The sequence below is a fragment of the Hemicordylus capensis genome, chromosome 1 (genome assembly GCF_027244095.1).
Source record: "Hemicordylus capensis ecotype Gifberg chromosome 1, rHemCap1.1.pri, whole genome shotgun sequence".
Classification (NCBI taxonomy): Eukaryota; Metazoa; Chordata; class Lepidosauria; order Squamata; family Cordylidae; genus Hemicordylus; species Hemicordylus capensis.
In genome coordinates this window covers 400160419-400178722 of record NC_069657.1, presented here as the reverse complement: position 1 = coordinate 400178722, position 18304 = coordinate 400160419, and the positions used below count along the sequence as shown (strand labels likewise).

General features: G+C 42.4%; 1 protein-coding gene across 4 annotated transcripts in view; it reads left to right on the top strand.

Annotated features, from left to right (window-relative positions):
• KIF6 (kinesin family member 6) overlaps window positions 1–18304 on the top strand; it is a 352942-nt gene that overhangs the window by 87517 nt on the left and 247121 nt on the right. The gene's annotated exons all lie outside the window — the stretch shown is intronic.

Genomic DNA, 18304 nt, shown 5'->3' with positions numbered 1-18304 from the left:
AGGCAGAAATAACATAGAAACTATGAAATTAATGGCTATAACATTAGAAGTAAGCAGTTTCTTCTCTGCCAAGAAACTGTGGAAAAAGTAACTTTAGAGTAAGATGGCATAAATATCTGTAAAATTATAAAATTGCTGTAAGGCTAAAAGTTATGAAGATCTATTTAAAAAACTGTAAAGAGCTATAAAATTAGGACAGTAACTGCAAATTATAATAAGAGTAATAAAATACAATAAACAATATGCTATGCTGTATAAAAAATTTAAAAGATAATCTGAAACAATAAAAGCTTATAAAGCTGAGTAACTGAGTATAAGGCAACCGGTATGAACTGTGTTAGGCCTGATTCTCTTACTGGTGGTCAGCTCCTGACAAATTTTGCAAGCCACTGCACAGAACTTGACAACATGATGTGTTATAAAAGGGTTACAGTCAGAGAGTCGTAGGGAGATGTAGCATTGGCCTGTGAGGCCTGGCAACCTAGTAAGTAGTGGGGAAATAAGGGTCTTGCAGATGTCTCTATAAAATAGCCAATGAAGGAGGACATGTTCAGTGGTTTCAACTTGCCTAGAGAGAAAGGGACCTTACTGTATCTCCCATATAACACAGCTGAAGGGAGGGCACCACACTGAGGCAAGGTGAAAGCCCTTCTGTGTCATCCTGCTAACTTGGCAAAGAGGTTAGCAACCCCTGCTAACTTGGCAAAGAGACACCTTTTAACGTGGTGTTTCTCTTTATTGAGCAGGGGGAGAGTAACTGGCCCTATTCACCCCCAGCACAGTATTTCCAGTGACTGTTGCTGGTGTCTATCTTATGTTTCTTTTAGATTGTGAGCCCTTTGGGGACAGGGATCTATCTTATCTATTTATTATTTCTCTGTGTAAACTGCCCTGAGCCATTTTTGCAAGGGTGGTCTAGAAATTGAATAAATAATAATCCAGCTGCATAAGACACACGATAGGTTTTGCTATGTATCTTAGACTTTCAGAGATAAGGAGGACCCTGCCTAAGTCATTTTGTTTCTCTGCATCCATTATGCAATGTTTAAAGAGTGTTCTGACCTTTTGTAACCCATGGAAATTAAGTGGGAAGGGAAGTGCCCAAGTGATGATATTTTCAGCAGAGTCCTTTTCTATGTGGATCGGTAGCCATCCTGCAGCATTAGGGGGGCTAGGCTCATTGGAAAGTAATTGAGTATGGTCAGCCATATTCTGGCCTTCAGTTACATCAGGCCTGCCTCTAGTAATAGACCAGTGTTAGAGAGACAATGGGGTACTTAAAGTACTGCTTTAAGAAATTTGGACTGGACAAACTCCAGAGGGGTGAAGTTGGAAAAGGGGCTCAGCTGAGCGCCATAGAGGAGTTATGCCAGCAACTTAGCTTTAAATAGTTTAAGGGCTTCAGGTATGTAAGGGCCACCTCTTGTACAAAAGAATGTTAAGATGGCTACAACGCTTCTCTGGGTGTTTTGAGCAACATGGCTGCCATGAGCCTTCCTAGTACCAGAGGCATGAAAAATCACCCCCAGGTTTTTGAAGCATGAGACCTGCTTGATCATGTTCCCATTTATGCATCAGCAGTGTGTCTTTGGTCTATTAGCAAAGGCCATAGTTTTGGTTTTGAGATACTTAATTTCCAGTTGATCTTCCTTACAAAATTGAGCGAGGGCCCTCTGAGACTTATGGGGGTCCTTGAAAGAATTGCCATGTCGCCTACATAAAGCAGAGTAGAGATGTGTTTCTTTGCCAGCTTGGAAGTCTGGAAGTCTGGGTTATTTATGTGACCCACCATGGCATTTATGCAGAAGTTAAACAGGAGCAGAGCAAGTATGCAGCCTTGTTTGATGCCCTTACGAGTTGGAACAGCTCTTGATAAGTGACCTTGGGTGTTGGATCTAACATTCAGGGATGTATTATCATGGCCAGTATTGTTCCAATGGGAACAATAACTGCTACCCCCCAGGCCCTAGGGATACAACTGTGTTTATTGATGAATGTAAACAACAAGGCCAGAATGGAAGCCCACCAGTTTTTAATTAGCTTAGGGGGGATTAGGTCAGCACCAGGAGCCTTTCCAGGGCTTAGTTTAGAGATCAGGTATATGACCTTTGTAGCCATTACCGCCGGCCAGGCAGGCAGGTCCTCTACATCATGCCAAAGGCATCCATGGTCCACTACTTCTTCTTTGTATAGTTTGTATAGAGTGCCTTTCCCAGACCTCTGGTGGTATGCAGCTGTCCAAATGTGTCAGTCTGTAGCTCGGATGAGCCACGGTGATATGCCAGAATAGTTTTTTGGTTTGTATGTTTATCATATTTTTATACCGCATGATATAGACATCTCTAGGCGGTGCACAAAGTTAAAACATAATGAATGTAAAACAGTACAAAACAGTTAAAATTAATAAAACAAGTAAAAATGATCTCAAAAAACCCCCATTAAATATATTTTAAAATTTCAGTTAAAGGCCTCTGAAAACAGGCTTGAGGTTCTTCCTAAAAGCAAGCAGAGAAGGAGATGCTCTTATTCCAGAGTCCTGGGGCAGCCACAGAGAAGGCCTGGTCCTGAGTTGCCATCAAAGAAGCTGGTGGAAACAGCAACCAGAACTCTCCAGATCTTATTAGGCAACAGAGTACATGCCAGAGAAGGAGGTCTCTTAAGTACCCTGGACCCAAGCCATTAAGGGCTTTATAGGTAATAATCAACATTTTGTATTTCGTTCGGAAACATATCGGCAGCCAGAGCAGTTCTTTTAAAATCGCTGTTATATGGTCCCTTCGGGTTGACCCAGAGACCAGTCTGGCTGCTGCATTCTGTACCATTTGTAGTTTCTGGACAATGTACAAAGGCAGCCCTGCATAGAGTGCATTACAGTAGTCAAGCCTAGAGGTTACCAATGGATGTACCACTATTTTAAGGGCTGGGTCTTTGGCTCTGACTGCGTGGATGAGACATGACCAGGTGTCTTTCATAGCATCTCTTTGAGTTGTTGTTTGTATTGCCTCTTCTGCTTAAGGAGGTCCTGAGCAGACATTGTTCTTATATTAGCTTTGTAGGCATTGTAGTTAGCAGTTAGCACCCCACCCCACCCCCGCCCTTCAGCACATTCTGAGTCAAACCATGGTTTGTAGTGGTGTGGGTGCAGTTTGGGGCAAGCAGCATTTTTATGGGTTAGCTGCTTTTGTAATTCCTGCACCAGGTTGCTGTAGCTCTCTAGGATTGAGTTGGAGGACTCTGCTGTGAGCAGGGAGAGGCAGATATGTTGGAAATATTCTGAGATAAGTTGTTCTGTAATTGCTTTGTCCAGTTGGGGGGACAATTTGATGTGTCAGGCTCTTCCTGCTGGTAGGATATGGGAATTGGAACAGGTTTCCAGGGACAATTATAAATTCCGATTACCTCGAAAATGACTGTCCTGCTTAATTTACTATTTGGGCTGGGACCAAAATGAGTGTCATTATTTTGGTCCCAGCTCAGAAGGTAAATTCAGCAGGATGGTCATTTTCGAAGGAACTGTTTAGGATGTAGAGGTTGAGTTTGTTAACCAATTGACCCAGGCACAATCCTGCATAATTTTGGCATTTTGTCCTTCGGGTGCCGTGTAAGGGGGAGTACATCTGTTTCAGGATTAGATGGGCAGCACTGATAGTGTACGTATATGGTGTCTTTGTCATCAGGGCCTAATTGGGCATTAAGCTCACAGCCTATCACTGTATACATGTTAGGGAAGGTAGAGAGAAGGTCAGGAAGGTAGCTTTCCGGTTCAGACCACAGTTTCCTGACCTGGAGTATCTGCCTTGGCAGAGGTAGGTAGATGTTGATTACTAATGGTGCAGTGTCTGAAGTGGATTGTCACCGCCATAGCATGTTGCTTACATGAGGAGAGTCTTACTGACATGGTACGCAGAGTGGTAGAGATCAGCGCTCCCAGTCCACCTTTGGGTCTGCCCCTTCCCATACTGACTTCTACTCTCAATGAGTGTGAGTTGAAGTCATTGAGCATGAGGTCTTCAGATATCCAGTTTTCCTTCACTATCACGATGTATCTGGAGATGAAGTCTGTGAAGGAAACATCCCTGCAGCTGTAGTGCCAAGCTGCCACATTCCAGGTCATAAGAGAGACCTTATTCCGATCTTTAGAGCATCAGTCTTATTAGCAGGGACCAGTGTGTGAGTTCCCAGTGGGGTATTCTGAGGAGTGATGAGTTGAATGCACGGGGCTTTGACGTTGGAATGAGAGATCTCTTGGGTGGTTTCTGGTGCAGTTGGCTCCAACAATACTCTGGAGGACACATTGGCCAGCCCCTGCTCTTGTGGCTCCAGCGATACTTCAGAGGATGCATTGGGCAGCTACTGCTCTTGTGGCAGTGAGAGTGATGATAGACATATGGCTTTGTTCCTTGATGTTACTGAGAGTTCAGTATGGGCTATTTCTGATGCATGTGACTCCAGTAGACTTTCAGGGATTGCATGTGGCAACTGCAGCTCTTGAGATTGTGTGGGTGATATAGGGGTCTCTTCCTTTAGAGTTGCTATAGCTGTGTTTTGTGGCAGTGAGGGTGATTATGGATGTGCATCCACATTCCTTAGACACCCCCCCCCCGGCTTGCATATGGCAACTGCAACTCTTGAGGTGTTGTGGGTGATGTAGGTGCCCCTTCCTTTGAAGCTGCTGTATGGGGCTCTTCAGCATTGGGGAGAAGCATGCATAGAGGTGTTATAAGCTGGGAATAGGCAAGTTCAGCAGTAACCCCACTCCTCAAGTTGCCTGATATTGGGGGGTGAGGCCTCAACTATGTCTGTTTTGTTGTCACCGATCTCTGGATCAGAGTAAAAGTCAGAGAAGTGAACTGACAGTTTCCTCCATGGTCTGGGTGGGATTGCAGCCTTAGTGCTTGGGTTGGCTGGGACATTGGCAGTTAAGCTATTGAGTCCTGGTGTGGCATGGAGTGGGTAGTCCATATCACTATCTGTAAGTTCAGGGTCCAAGCGGAAGAAGAGGGTTGTTAATGGCTGTGTTTTGATTTTGACAAGCTGCAAGTAGTTTCTTTAGTTCTGCAAGACATGTATCTATGGATCTATAGTCTTTATGCTTTCCAGGCCATAAAGGGTTAGTCTGCTGGCATTCAGTAAGGCCGTTTGCAAGGTATTTACTGGAGTCAGAGCTCATTTCCTTGGGAACTTTATCTATAAGTTCATTTTCAGAAAGAACAGTATTGCTCCTAATGAATTGTGAATTGTGCTTGGGAATTTCAGTCCCAATAAGGAGAGCTGGTCTTGTGGAAGCAAGCGTTACTGGTCCCCTTAGCTAAGCAGGGTCTACCCTAGTTGCATATGAATGGGAGACTTGATGTGTGAGCACTGTAAGATATTCCCCTTAGAGGATAGAGCTGCTCTGGGAAGAGCTGAAGGTTCCAAGTTCCTTCCCTGGCATCTCCAAGATAGGGCTGAGAGAGATTCCTGCCTGCAACCTTGGAGAAGCCGCTGCCAGTCTGTGTAGACAATACTGAACTAGATGGACCAGTGGTCTGACTCAGTATATGGCAGCTTCCTATGTTCCCTACTCTAATGGCTGAATTTTTCAATCCCTAAACACTCTGTTAGTTCTTACATTGTACTTATGGAAAAGATCCACCCGCCTCCCCGCTCTTCCCCCAATCCGAATGAGCTTAAGTGTAAGGGTGGCATCTTGATTAAAGGCAAGCGAAATTTTCTTAATCTATGGGTGACTGGGCAGAAATTAGATCAAGTCCAGGTCTATATATCTGGGGTGGCAATTTAAAAGTAGGTGCAGTAAGTTTATTATTGCCTTGTGGGATGACCATCTCCATAAATTAATATGATTTATTGCAATTTGGAGGAGTACCTGAGAGGTTTGAAGTGCACGCAGTGAATTAGCTGGGTGGGTTGTTCTGGCAGCCCTACATGCATCTTGTGTGGAGTTTTGGCAGAGGTCCCATCTGGAGCTGAGGAAGGAGGTACCTGGATGATATCAGGAGCTGTTTTCTGGGTTTTTGTTGGGCTTTTCTCCCCTCGGTTACCTCGTATTGATTTGATTTAAATCAAATCGATTTAAATTGATTCACAGAAGGACTCAATTTTAATTATTTTAAATTGCAATTTAAATCACTAGTCAGGAAGATTCAATTTAATAGTCATTTTCTGTTAAAAGTACATTCAAGTACAAGACTTGTACCTGTTCAGAGACAGATGTAGGTTTCATTTTTAGAAAGTAAGTACACACATCTTATAATGTTGTTTCATTCAGGTAACCATGCCTTGCATTTTTTGTTGTTGCACTGTTTGCATTTTGCATGCATGTCTGTTTTATCCACAGGTACAGGAACTTCGTAAAAATATTCCCGAAAGGGTTCTCTCTTATAGCCTGCTGCCATGATAGCCGTTTCCCTTCTACAGTGGAGGATACATTGGGAAAAATGTTCCGCAGGACTGCATGAATACATTCTGTCTACTTCTGGTTTCACTTTCTATTCCCACCCTTATTCTTTGCATTTATATCCAGATGGACGCCTCCTCCTTGCTCAGATCTACTTGATCCTTCCAAATCCTGCATTCATTGGCCTTCTTCAGCCTGATTCAGACATTCAGATGCCTGTACACTTGTACAGATCTTTATGTGAATGACTGTATCTGCGTTCATTTTAAAATGCATGATTTACACCCCTGGGTATGGAGAAGGGTAACCTAAGGAGTGTACCTATGGTACAGATAGGAAGTGTACTTCTGTAACTGCATTCAGCATAAGATGTGAATGATTGTGCTTGTGTACACTGTACAGTTGTATGAGTGTTGAACATAATGTGTGAATGAGCCTAATGTATTTTAACTTTTAGTGGGGGTGCAAGGGCGTGTGTGTGTGTGTGTGTGTGTGTGTGTGTGAGAGAGAGAGAGAGAGAGAGAGAGAGAGAGAGAAATGTACACCATTTGCAGAATGTACACCACCCGCAGAATAGGATTGATCAGGTCTGATCTCATCCCCATATACTGCTCTTAACATGTTCACAGAATATAATTAGAAGTTATTATTAACATCCATGATGATATCTTTGACCTAGGTTCTTTTTTATGATTATGATAAAATCCAATTTAATTTTTTTTTAAAAAAAAATCAATTTTTATTATCCCTGTTATGAACTCATCAAAGGCATGCCTGAGCTGATCCACCTTTGCTGTTATTGTATTTAAACATTCCAAAATTTGGATGATGCTTTCTGCGGTTAGTAAGCATGTGTTGCCTAGGTAGCCTGGTAGGAGTTTGCAGGGGTGGTATCAGCCACGTCTGGCTCTCTTTGATCTGTTGCCTCTCTGTCACAGGGGGTTTCCCAGGCTGGAGTTCTTAGATGGTGAAGGAGATGCCTAGTGTAATGCAGTCTCCCTTGTAGCAGACTCCTTAGTTGGCCCTTCTCCATGCCCAGGGGCGTAAATCTGTTCTTAGTAGGGATTGTAAAGGATGCACTCACAGCTACAATTCAATTCCATTCATAGCACTCACAGCTCCATTCATTTTCTTTTCAGCCAGGCATTTGTCCTTTAATTTTTATTTTTTAAAAAAATCTCGGATGCTGTTCTTGCTTTGTACATCACCCTGAGTCTGTGAATTGGGTGGTATATTAAATCTTTTAATAAATAAATAAATTTATTGCTGGGAAGGAAGGAGTCGGTCCTCATCTGCTTCCCCGCCTTGGCTAGTTGGTAGTTGTTTGGGCGTTTGCTGTTTCTTTTCTTGATTTTGTTTGCCATGGTTGAGATTTGTGTTGAGATTTGTGTGAATTGTGCTTGGGAATTTCAGATCCAATAAAGAGAAGTCCAATTTTAAGTCAAGAACTCATGAATAGTTCTGCTTGCCTGTCTCCATCTTGGCCTCCCTCCTTATATCAATATAATACAGTATAAAAGTACACTAGACCAAATTGCTTAAAACAGTTTCCTAACAAGAGATGATGAGAAAATGCTTACTGAAATAAGTAAGCATTTAGTGTTGGATATGGAGTTCCAGTGCATCGACCTTTTGAACCAACTATCCTAATGACCACTAGGGGCATTGGGAGTAGAGATAGTGAGTAAAGGTCTCCCTAGCTGTTCTACCTGGCTCTACTCTATGACCCCTGATTGGACTCTTCAGGTATTTCCTGTGAGAGTCAGATTCCCTTCCTTTCTTCTTAGAGAGCAGATGGAAACCTCTTTCTCTCTCCCTACCTATTCAGTATGTAGTTCTATAGATTAGGATTAGGTCTTCCTATCCAAAGGGGGTCGCCCCTTTGGGGGAGCCACTTCAGGGGACAATGAGGGCGAGGGCTAGAGGGCTTCTGTTTAATTAGTTTTAAGCTGTTTTAGACTTGGGTTGAAATTGCTGTAATGTGTTTGGGTTCATCTGAAGATGGGGGGACAGGTGGTGGGGAATAGAAGAAGTAATGTTGGCCAGGGGAAAGGTAGTCAGAAATTTAATAGCAATCTCCCCTTCCGGCTGTCCTGCCAGCTCTTTGACTTCAGGGAGCACTGCCAACAACCCACTTAGCTTCCCCCTGCTACTCTGTAATGCCAGGTCAGTCCAAAATAAATCTGAACTCACCCATGATTTGATCATGGAGGAAGTGGCCGAGCTGGTATGTATTACCGAGACTTGGTTGGGGGAGGCTAGTGGTCCAGTTTGGTCCCAGCTTCTTCCTCCAGTATATTCTGTAGAGGAGCAGGCGAGGGGACGTGGGCGGGGAGGTGGGGTGGCTGTGGTCTATAAGGATAACATCTCCCTTACCAGGGACCCTTTCAGATATTGAATGTGTGTACTTGAGTTTGGGGACCGGGGATAGATTGGGACTTCTGTTGGTGTACCTATCTCCCCGCTGCCCAGAGGAATCCCTTACTGAGCTCACGGACTTGGTCGTGGAACACGCGTTGGAGTCTCCCAGACTTTTGGTGCTGGGGGACTTCAGTGTTCATTTTGGGACCAATCTGTCCGGGGCAGCTCAGGAGTTCAGCTCATGACAACTATGGGCCTATCTCAAGTGGTCTCTGGACTGATGCATATTGCAAGTCACATGCTTGATTTGGTCTTTTACTCTGATCAGGGTGGTGTTCCGTGGGTGGGGACTCCTGTGATTTCCCCACTGTCATAGACGGACCACAATCTGCTTAAGGTTGGGATTACAACCACTTCCCACCTCCGCAGGGGCGAGGGGCCCATTAGAATGGTCCGCCCGAAGAGGTTATTGGATCCATTAAGATTCCAAGAAGCCTTGTAGGGATTTAATGTTGGTTTTGCTGGTGATCCTGTTAATGCCCTGGTTGAGAGTTGGAACAACTTGCTCACCAGGGCAGTAGACACAATTGCTCCCAGGCGTCCCCTCTGACCCGCTTGAAAATTGGCCCCTTGATATACAGAAGATCTACGGGGGCTCAAACGGCAAGGTAGGCGACTGGAGCGCAAGTGGAGGAAGACTTGACTCGAATATGACAGATTGCGACATAGAGCACACCTGAAGATCTATGCTCAGGCAATATGTGCGGCAAAGAGGCGGTTCTTTTCTGCCCGTATTTGCCTTTGCTAATTCATGTCCAGCAGAATTGTTTAGAGTTGTGAGGAGATTAGTATCTGCCCCTGCTCCCTTGAACCAGAATTTTGAATCACCAGTTACGCGCTGTGATGTGTTTAAAGAATTTTTCACAGATAAAATCTCTTCAATTTGGGCTGACCTAGATGGAGACTCCACAATTAATTTGATGTCTGAGCTGGAGGTGTCCAGCAACTCCTCTTATGTGATTCGACTGGATCAGTTTCAGTCTGTGACTCCTGAAGATGTAGACAAGCTGCTTGGATTGGTGAGGCCTACCACTTGTTCTCTTGACCATTGTCCAACATGGCTTGTTCGATCTAGCAGGGAGGTTGTTGTAAACAGCCTGGTGGATATCATAAAGGCTTCTCTGAGGGAGGGCATGATGCCTCCTTGTCTTAAGGAGGCAATCATTAGACCTCTTCTAAAGAAGCCTGCATTAGATCCCTTGGAGTTGAGCAATTATAGGCCTGTTTCCAACCTTCCATGGCTGGGGAAGGTAATTGAGAGGGTGGTGGCCTCTCAGCTCTCAGTCTTGGATGAAACTGATTATCTAGACCCATTTCAAACTGGTTTTTGGGTGGGCTATGGGGTGGAGACTGCCTTGGTCGGCTTGATGGATGATCTCCAATTGGGAATTGACAGAGGAGTGTGACTTTGTTGGTCATTTTGGATCTCTCGGCTGCTTTCAATACTATTGACCATAGTATCCTTCTGGAACATCTGAGGAGGTTGGGGGTGGGAGGCACTGTTTTACAGTGGTTCCGCTCCTACCTCTTGGATAGATTCCAGACGGTGTCGATTGGAGACTGTTGCTCTTCAAAATCTGAGCTTAAGTATGGTGTCCCTCAAGGCTTCGTACTTTCTCCAATGCTTTTTAACATCTACATGAAACTGCTGGGAGAGATCATCAAGGGATTTCAAGCTGGTTGTTACCAGAACGCTGATGACACCCAGATCTACTTCTCCATGTCAACTTCTTCAGGAGCTGGCATATCCTCCCTAAATGCCTGTCTGGAAGTAGTAATGGGCTGGATGAGGGAGAATAAACTCAAGCTGAATCCAGATACGATGGAGGTACTTATTATGTAGGGTCAGAACTCTAAAGACAATTTTGATCTGCCTGTTCTAGATGGGGTCACACTTCCCCAAAAGGAACAGGTTTGCAGTCTGGGAGTACTTCTGGATTCACACTTCTCCCTGGTTTCTCAGGTTGAGGCGGTGGCCAAGGGTGCTTTCTATCAGCTCCGGCTGATACGCCAGCTGCTCCCGTTTCTCAAGATCAGTGACCTCAAAACTGTGGTACATCTGCTGGTAACCTCCACACTTGACTTCTGTAATGTGCTGTACGTGGGGCTGCCTTTGTACATTGTCCGGAAGCTTCAGTTGTTTCAGAATGCGGCAGCCAGGTTGGTCTCAGGGTCATCTCGGAGAGACCACATTACTCCTTTACTGATGGAATTACACTGGCCGCCAATAGGTTTCTGGGCAAAATACAAAGTGCTAGTTATAGTTTAAATAACTAGTTTAGTTTAAATTTCTGGTTTATTTTAAAATTCAAAACCCGATTTTGGGGGTTTTAATCACTGTAATCGTTTAATTGTTGTTTTGAAATGTTTTTACATTGTTAATTGTTATGTTTTTTTAAATTAATTTTAGCTCTTTACTGTTTTAGTGGTGTGTTTTAATTGTAAACCACCCTGAGCCATTTTGGAAGGGCGGTATACAAATCAAATCCAAATAAATAGTGTGTACTTCACCAATAAATACTTAGTATTTAGTTCTACAAGAATCTCCATGTGTCTTCTCTAAATAGCTGCAACAACTAAGCTCTGCATTCTACTCTGTAACTGGAGTCGGTTAGGGTTAGGGTTAGGGTTAATTAGGCTAATTAACTGGGAGTAAAAATTACAACCCCCACCATTTAGGAGGCACCAGAGTTAGCTCTCATGTTATGCCATGTCCCCCCCCCCACCTCAAACGAGGCCAACATATTTACATCTGTTTCATATGGGAGCATCATGGGTTAAATATCTTAACTGAATTCAGTAAACTCTTGGGGTTATCAAGATAGCAAGATGTGGGCTGGGTTCAGACATCCTACCAATCAATGTTTAACCATGTATCTATCAATATATTACACTATATTACTAAACATGGCAAATCCTGACTTGTTCTAACCACAGTTTTTATATCCTGAATGGTTCCAAACTCTGGTCAGAGGAGCAAGTGGGATTTGCTGGGTTCAGATGCAGTGGCAAACCCTGGCTGGTTTTATACCATAACTGGAAGTTGCAAATTTCTTCCACTTGTATGTGAGCCAAAGCTTGTGATAGGAATGCTAAACCATGATTAAGCCATGGTTTAGATCAGGGCTACACAACTTTGGCCCTCTTGCAAATGATGGTCTACAACTCCCATCATCACTGGCTATTAGCAATGTGGCTGGGGATGATGAGAGTTGTAGCCCATCAACAGCTAGAGAGCCAAAGTTGTGCAACCCTGGTTTAGCTTCACATCTGATCATAATAAAACTTATAGTTCATTATTTTAATAGGAAGGCTAACCAACAAAAAGAATTGAGTTAATTTTGCTGACAATTGCTTCAAGAGGAAGAGCAATAGTGGGTCTTCTTGCTATCATTTCACAAATTGGCAATTTCTTGAGACAGAGAAATGTCCAGTGGTGGATTTCAAGGTGGATTTCTCTCTCTTTATGCTACTCAGCCAACACAAATGAAATGAATCTAAATGAAAGAGTGTGGTTACTATTTACAGTGCTTTTCAAATTATGTAGGTCTTTCGATCCGAAGAGGTTTTAATGGTCTGTGTAGTTCTATGCAGGATTTTATTTATCATTCAACAAAAAAGGTTGAAATAATGACTCATAGCATGCAGAAGCTACGGAAGTCTCAAATCTTGTTTTCTTAGGAAGTTAGATCAAAGCAGGTATGCAATTTGGTCTCCAAGTCAGTATTCATTTTCCCCTAATGCAAATGTAGCCTACTTTAATGAGAAAGGAAATGTTTCAGTACAGAATTTTATTGCTCTAGCTTTCTGTTTCCTCAGTTTGAGGCAGTGTACATGCAGTATTTGTTCTTACACATGAATTGGAGTGCCTAAAGCAAAGGATTTTTGGCAGTATTCACATACGTTGTTTTCAGTGGAAAGTTAAGATTTCAGTGGAAAGTGAAGACGTTGAACATTTGAAGATGACCATGGAGATTTATTTCTGACCTCTGCACTGGGGTTACTTCTCTTTTAGCTACTTTTAGTATTTCTAAGTGTATACCTATACATCTTGCATATTTTAAAGCACCACTGCAGTGTTTAAAGCGGCTGTATTTCAGGTGAGACACTAGAACTGAAATCAGTTTCCTTTTGGTCCACAGAGACAGTTGGGCACTTGCAGGAAAAACAGGTGTCTCTCCAAATCAAGTAGAGATATTTTCTGCTTCCCCAAATGCCTCTTTATTTTACTTTTCTGAAATGTTAGTAATATAGTATACTATTCCTGAAGCACTAGTGATATCTTGTTGCTGTTACAGAAAGTCAGAATCAGGTACAGTTCTGTGAATGGTTGGGTGGTGGTGGTGGTGGGGAGGATACTGTTTTATATTGTTGTATATGTATGTCTTACTTTTTCATGTATTATAATCTATGTAACCAGATCACGGTGATTATGTCACTCTTATGTGTGTTTGATCAAGAACTTAAGGCCCCAGGGAACGATTTTATAACTATTGAGGTAATATGTAATAATTTGGAGTGGTGGGCCTCAGTATTAGCCTGTCTTTTTACATATATAGATTGCACTGCTAAAGTACCCAAAGACTGGGGAGTTGCTATCATAGTCCCTATATATAAAAAAAGGGGAAAGGGATGAGCCTGGCAATTATCGCCCAATCAGTAAACTATATGCCAAACATCTAAACGGGAAACTCCTGGACTGGCTTGAATCTACATATCCTGGCAGCTGAGCAGGCTGGTTTCCAAGCGGGGCGCTCTCCTATTGACCAGGCTCACATTTTGCAACATCTAATAGAGAAGTACACAAGCGGCCCAAAGGCTGCTTTGTATGTGGCTTTTATAGATCTTAGAGAAGCTTTTGACCCAATTTCGAGAGAACATTTGTGGTCAAAATTCTGGGACTCTACCATAGATAAGCGATTATTGCTACTTATTTATAAATTACATGCAGATTCCTGCCTGAGGTGCGCTGCAGCACTAGAGGACATTTATCAGCAGAAATTCCAACTCAAAGGGGTGTTAGGCAGGGATGTTTCCTGGCCCCGATTCTGTTTAATTTCTATATAAATTCCTTGGTGTTCCACCTGAATAAACCAAACATTCACTCACCCAAATTGGCAAATAAACATCTGCCAATCCTGCTTTATGCAGATGATATGGTCCTGTTAGCACAGACCCCAACTGAGTTGAAGCGGGTGCTTGCTTCACTGATTATATTGTGCTGAAGAAGCGTTGGAAGCTAACTACTCCAAAACAAAGGTGCTGGTCTTTGCTAAATGACCTAAGTCCCAAAATGGTGGGACATTCTCGATTTGAGATGTCCATCTTCTTTTTAAAGGGCCAAACATGGTTAAATAAAAGGTCCATAGTTGGTGCTATTCTGTTAGATTATCACTAGGTGTGAAGGAAGCAGCTGCATTCACCAGTTTAAACAAAAAACTGCAACTACATACCATAAATATTGTTCAACTAAAGCTTCTCTGGGAAATCGCTTAGAAATGATCTGGTTACCCACCCATGCCCCGCCTCCCCAAATCAGCAATGAAGCCAGAACTATTCAAATCACATGCTCATGAAAACATGTGGATTTGAACCTGAGAACCTGCCAGAGATATGGAGTAATATTCATATGATTTTGAAAGCAAAATGTCTCATGACGGTTTTAAAGATGAAATTTAATGTAATTGATTTAAAAATACAAGATCTGTTAGAGCATTCAGGAAGCCTTCTATTCACACTCATAAAGGTTAACGGAACCTGTGCACATATTCCAATGTCGAAGAAAGATATTTTAAAAATACAAATGAAGAATAAAGGCATGCATGGGAATTCCTTCTGTTCCTTGTTTAGTGCTTAACTGGAAGGGCAGATATTTCCTGAAAAAGATAATATGGTGTGTCATGAGAGAACTCTGCCTTCACATCATTATTTGGGTCATCTAAACTAACATCTGTGTTATATGAGACCAACTCATATTGAGCTCAGAGCATTTCTGTGATCTCTTGATAAATAATGGATTGAATTATAGTGTACTCATTTTCCCCAAGAAAGCCCCATGCAGATATTATTTTAAATATTCAGAGAGCATTTGGATTCATTGATTGATTGATTGATCGATTGAACTTTTATCTTGCTTTTCTGCTTGCATGTGGAAGGCAGTTCATAATAGGCCATGTTATGCTGAAATCATAACAACAAACAGCAACAGTCAAAAACATTTATTATGTTTGGCAATGCTGTTCAAAAACTGTATTGGAAATAGTTTGCCAATAGTCTTTTGGTCCATAGTTCTCCAAATAGATTTAATTAAATGAGCAGGAAGCCATTCATTTTTTCCAGATTTTATGCTAGTAATCCACATTCCTGTGGATGGTAAATTTTCATGTGTCCATAGTGATAAATATATTATTATCTATATGTATTGGCTGTCATCACAAACATTTCAGTCTGGTATCTATATTTGTTCTAATTTGGGAAAAACTACAGTTTCATAATACCACAGTACTATAAATGCAAGGGAATAAAAATCTGAAATAGTTTGCAACAATTTTCTAACTAAAAACTGATGCAATATTGAATATTGTTCAAAGCTACAAACTTTACTATATCCAGCCATTAAAATACCACTAGTGAGCAATAATGGTTGACCTAGAATGAGCCACACTGGATATTTTGAAATGGCAGTGCTTTGAAGTGGCTTTTGTGATAGAGATGGAACTATTTTGCTATGGAATGGCTGAAATCGCTTTAGTTGCTAGTGATCTGTTGTGAAGGGGGGGCCGGGAAGTACTATGATTGCAGTACAGGAAAATAAAGGTGCCAACATAAGCTCTGTGTTTATCATAGGAGTTGTTTGAATGCGGGGTGGGGGAGTGTTCTTTCTGCTCTTCTCATGGTGCTGTGAAGGATCTGACCACTGTAGTTTATGATGTCATGAAATCTTCATATTTGGCAAAATCTTTGTAGTGGGCTTTAAGTCCTCATTAAAGATTGCTCCTCTTTTTAATTTCAAATTGTCTGAATGGCTGTGTGGTACATCATAAGAACATAAGAACAGCCCTGCTGGATCAGGCCCAAGGCCTATCTAGTCCAGCATCCTGTTTCACACAGTGGCCCACCAGATGCCTCTGGGGAGCCCACAAGCAAGAACTGAGGGGTATGCCCTCTCTCCTGCTGTTGCTCCCCTGCAACTGGCATTTAGAGGCATCTTGCCTCTGAGGCTGGAGGGTAGCCTGTAGCCCTCAGTAGCCATTGGTAGACCTGTCCTGCATGAATATATCTAAACCTTTCTTAAAGCCATCCATATTCAGTGAGATTTCATTATAAGGATGCACAAAGGGAACAGTGACTTGTTTCAGTGACAATGTTGACAAGTATTTTTCTATTTCTGTTCTTTGGTGTTTTAGGTTCTCTGTGTGTGTGGCATGAGCAAAAAAGCAGAGGGGGTGGCAGCAGTACAGTTACATTAATATTCCATTGTCACATCACATAAGCTGCTTACATTTGTATTGGCTCAAACACAAGGCCTGAGTGTTCTCTTTGGGAAGATATAGCTTCTTAAACATGGAATACGCATATGACAAAAATTGAATAAACAATATACAATGGAAAAAATCAGGTTATTTGTGATAATGTAACTTAAAGAGTATTTGTAATTTTAAAAACAAACCTTGGTGCTAATAACGTCTACATCAGATCTGCTCAGTTTACAAAAAGTAGAATGGAAGATGGGAGAAACTGGCACTAGCTCAGGCATTTGTTGTAATACGGAAAGAAGACTTCTGATCTAAAGACCTGGTTCTGGACTCTTAGGAATTTCAAATACTTCTCTTACTTAACTCTGGGCAGTGCTTGTTTGAGACAACAGTAATATTCTCAAGCTGCCATGTCTGCCTAGTAACAGGTATTATTACTAGTTGTTCGCCTGGCCTTCCAGGGTTTTTAATTAGTTTTAATTGTTTTAATACTGTAACCTGGTTTTCCGGGTTTTAATTGTTCTGATTGTTTATGATGTTTTAATTGTTAATTGATGCTTATATTTATATTTCTGTTTTAACTGTTATTGGTTTTAATGGTTTCTGTTTTGATTGTAAACCGCCCTGAGCCATTTTGGAAGGGCGGTATAAAAATCAAATAAATAAATAAACAAACAATAAATTATTCTCATTAAATCTCTACTAGATTGGAGATAGATACATGTCCCTCATTTTAGCACAATCTTCAGTAAGGTATTGTATGAGTTGGCATCATGCAAATCCTTGTTCACTGTTTTGGTTCGAAAGGTGATGCTGTGATGTGTGTATATTCTTATTTTGTTAAATGGCATAATTCAACCTCAGTAGTTCCCACAATAATAAAATAGAATAACAGGGGAACTCCTTTCGTAAATGGAAGGAGAATTGCATTTTCAGATGGAGTCCTTCCAAGAATGCAACTCTCCTCTTCATGGACATCATGCAAATCACCTGAAATTTAATCAGTTCCTTCATAAAACAGCTCAGTTCCTAAAGGAAATTTCAGATAACAGTTTCTGTAAGCTTTTAAAGCTTACAGAAACTGTTAACTGAATTTTATATGCCATTGTAATCTCTATTAACCCTGTAATCTAAGAAACTGTTACCTATTTAATCTATTCCAAGATAGACACATTGCAGAGCTGCTGCTATTTTTATATAATGAACTACCAGAAGTTTGTATCTATATTATTAATTCCTGTAAACATGTAGAGGGACCAGGGGATGTGGCAAGCACTGCCCCCACTGCAGCTGCGACCAATGGCGGGCCCAGAGGGGGAGACACGTGCAAGGGTGTGCACCAGGAGGTGGTTGGCGAGACTCCATGGGTTGCGCTTGAGGGAGGTAGTGGCTGAGGGAGGAGAACAGTTGAGCGGCTGAGGGAGGAAGGTGACAGTTGAGCGGCTGAGAGATGACAAGCAGGAAGGACAAGCCGAGGAGGAGGATGGAGAGCCAGGACGGAGGAGGACTAGCAGCGGGTAAAGCCCTGCCACCCTTTGGAGAGCCAGGACGGGATGTGGCCGAAACCCCGCTGCCCTTGAGAGGGCCGGGACAGTGGAGGACATGGGGCAGGAGACACTGGGGCAGAAGGTGGGGGGAGGGCAGCAGGGACAGGGGCAGTAGATGGTGGTGGTGGGAGGGAATGGACAGCAGGTGAAGTCCCGCCACCTGTTGGAGATTAGGGCAGAAGGTGGGAGGGAGGGCAGGAGAGACTGGGGCAGAAGGTGAGGGGAGGATGGGAATGACTATGGCAGAAGATGCAGGGAGTGTATTGTCACACAGATGCTCTGTGCGGCATCAGTGTGTGTGTGTGTGTATATATACTTTGAGATTTACCCATAGTTAAGGCAGAAAGAAGAAAAACTATGAGTTGTATGCAAATTTCAACGCCTTACCATGAACACCATAGTCCTGATCTGATTCACAACCAACCTCCACAACTGGATCTGAGCCAGCGTGGTGTAGTCGTTAG